This window comes from Pteropus vampyrus, unplaced genomic scaffold (genome assembly GCF_000151845.1).
Source record: "Pteropus vampyrus isolate Shadow unplaced genomic scaffold, Pvam_2.0 Scaffold58, whole genome shotgun sequence".
Classification (NCBI taxonomy): domain Eukaryota; kingdom Metazoa; phylum Chordata; class Mammalia; order Chiroptera; family Pteropodidae; genus Pteropus; species Pteropus vampyrus.
The window spans coordinates 6,603,195-6,606,707 of NW_011888839.1; positions in this window are offsets into that span (position 1 = coordinate 6,603,195).

Below are 3,513 nucleotides of genomic sequence, written 5' to 3' on the forward strand. Positions count from 1 at the left end.
TAGTATTAAACACACAAACTACCCATTAGAACATCAACATCACTGTGGCTAAAGCAAAAGATTTTATTTTCTGGGAAATAGTTGCAAAGTGCTGGCAGTATTCACTGAAAATCTCAAGTCAGTTCTAAACTTTAGAGTTTTTCACCCTTCAGAGTGATACAATATAGGATGACAACATTCCTACCCTTTTCTACTTGAGAAACTCTGAAAACTGTTTGTCCCAGAAATATCTTGACATGTTCGAAGTTTTCAGCTTCAGGAAATGAAATGTTCTACGGTGGAGGATTGAGATATCTACAAATTTGAAATGAAATTACTTCACTTAGTATAGAAGAGAAATACTCTTCAAGAATAAAAGCCTTACATGAAACAACCCATATATTTTAACCCAGATTTAATCTCTATGTGTATGCCCCAGAATCATACAACTTATTTGGCAAATCCAGTAATGAACAATATAGTTTCTGCATGGAATTAGTTAAGCTACCTCTGTGTGCTAGTAACTGAATCCCTGACCAATAGTAGATTAATAAACACATTTTATTTTTCACAGAAAAACTGTAAGGAGGCGACTTATTCCTTCCTCACTTTCTGTCATCCTCAGCAGCCATTTCCATCCTCAGACTTGTAGCCGCATGGCCACAAGATGGCTGCCTCAGCTCCAGATTATGAACTCACATAGCATATTCAAAGAAGGAGGGAAAAGAAAGAGCCTCCCCCTGGGCATTTCTCTATCTATCTTTTCCTGAAGCACCCCTCACCTCAGCCCAGCAGATTTAACCTTACATGTCATTGGCCAGAATTGGATCACATGGCTACTCTTACCTGTAAGGAAACATGGGAAAGTAAGTGACATTACATAAAAAAATAAATAAATAAATAACCAAACATCATGTGCATCCTAACAAAAGAACACCTCTATTAAGTAATCTTATCAAAAGAAAAAAATTAAAATGGAATCAAGCCTCTAAATATAACTACAAAATTTAAAAGAAGTAGAGGAAAATGCACATGCTATTTAACACCTTAGAGATACGGTCAGCAAAATATACACCATGGGAAACTCTGTAGGACAAACAGCCCACGTTCTTCCAATAAATTACAGAAAGAAGGATGGAGGAGGAAAGCTCTAGATTAAAAATAACTTAGACGCAGCCACTAATTGCAATGTGTGGATCTTAGTTGGATCTTGGTTCAAAGAAAAAACTATTATTTTTTGTTACATTTATGAGACAAAATAAATTTAAAATCTGAGTAGATCTTTATCAAATTAAATTGTTTTAAAATGTTAGGTGCTGACAACGGTGTTTAGGTTATTTTTTAAAGTTCTTGTCATCAGTAGATACCTACTGAGATATCTACCAATGAGGAGGAACCATGTTTGAGATTTGCTTTAGGATAATTAAAGGAAGAAGAATGTGGGGATGGAAGGAATAGGTTGGCTGTGATTTGTGGATTTGTTGAGGCTGGGTAGTGAATACGTGGAGATTCATTGTTAAAATAAAAAATGGAGATCCATTTTGAAAATTTCCTGAGCAGACGAAACCAATTCAGTCATACAAACAAAGCTTAATTTAGCTTATTTTGCAAGACTAACTTGACCTGGGTCATTTCTTGCTTATGCCTCTGGAAATCATAAGCAAAACTTGAACTGTTTCCAAGGTCAATATGAGGTAACCACTGAAAATTCTAATATTATAAGCAACCACTGTGAAGAATAAACAGTCACTGCATTCTCACAAATATACCCCTGAGCCTCATTCCATGTTCTGATTGAAGTGCTCCCAGTTTGCAAGCTGTCTTTGTGGTGTGTGAACCATAAACTTTTACTAACTACTACTTTAGTAATTCATTAGTTTTACTTCTGTTATTTCTGAATTTTTGACAATCTTAATATTTTATCTGCTTTTGTATATAATAGAACTTTCTATAATGAAACATTTTTAAATGCTTTCCTAATTCAAAATATTAGTAAACTAAAAAAATAATTTAACTAGCTGCCTTAGTACACTTAGGTAATAAAACTGAGACAAGATCGGTCAAGACAGTTGTTAAATGGAATTTGGGCAGCAGCCTATAAGAAAATGACTCTTTTCAAAGGCGGGTAAAAATCAACTAAGCTCTTTGGTAGGGCTGCCACAGCAAAGTACCACAGACCGAATGGCTTAACCAACAGAAATTTATTTCATTACAGTTCTGGAGGCTAGAAGTCGAAGGTCATGGTGTTGGCTAGTTTGGTTTCTCCTGAAGCCTCCCTTCTTGACTTGCAAGATGGCCATCTTCTTGCTGTGTCCTCGTATGGTGTTTCCTCTGTACATGCATCTTTAGTGATTCTCCATGTGTTCAAATCTCATCTTCTTGTAAGTACATCAATCTTATTGAATTAGGGTCCACCCTAATAACCTCATTTAACTTAATCACCTCTTTAAAGGCCCTATCTCCAAATACTGTCACATTCTGAAGTACTGAGCGTTAAGGCTTCACCATATGAATTTGAGGACACATTTTAGCCATAACAGCTGTCATACTTAGCAATCCTACATCATGAACTAACATTCTGGGAATTTATTTGACAAGTCAACTTCTCTCCACAGACTTGAAAAAAAGCCAGGAATTATCAGGTCAAGGGTCAATTATTAGTCAAATTATTATTATAATTAGGTCGATTATTAGTCAAATCAGGCCTAAAAGATATTCTGTTTAGGAGAAAAGAATTTTGTATGGAGAAAGATAAAAAAGAAATGTCTCACAAATTGGGGTGTGCAGTTTCCCATCTAAACCCAATGAGCCTGTCAAAGCTTGGATAACCAATGTCTTTCTGACTTTGCTTGAGGCACCTTATCCCATGCAGAGAATAGATGTGTACAGAGAAAACATGTCTTTGCCTGCGCACAAGGCTGCAAAGAGTCAACACGAACCCCTCTGTGTACCATCTGCATTAACAGGGAGAGACACAGGAAACTTCCTGCCATGAGCAACAACAAAGCTTACCCTCCAGCACCCCACAATCCCACAAATGGCCCCCACACATGTTCTCTCCACCTGGATTCTCTGCCAACATCTTATTCAAGGGTTCGGCCAGAACAAGCAGAGCATTCTGTTCACAGGTGGTTTGGTTTGTCCTGTTCCAAATTTTCTAGGCACCTAAACAAATCACAGTACTCTTTCCTCTCTTGCCCTCTCTCTCCCATCAGTCTGCCAAAGAGATACAAAATTGTGGTGGTTTAATTAGGCATTGTTTTGCCACCTTAAATGAGGTTACATTTCCAGGGACACACGCACACACACCCCAAATCTCCTCCTTCCCTATCCTTTATGAGAGCTTACTTTACTCCAAGGTCTCATCTAATCAAATATATTGACTAAGCTGGCATCAACAGAAGCTCTAAACCAATCACTGAAAGAAGCCTGTCAGACCTACCTGCAATGTGCATTACCTTCTCATATCAGCTGAAATGTAGAAAGATTTTTTTCCAAAACAGCTCTGGACAAGTTTGTACATTTATGTAAGGA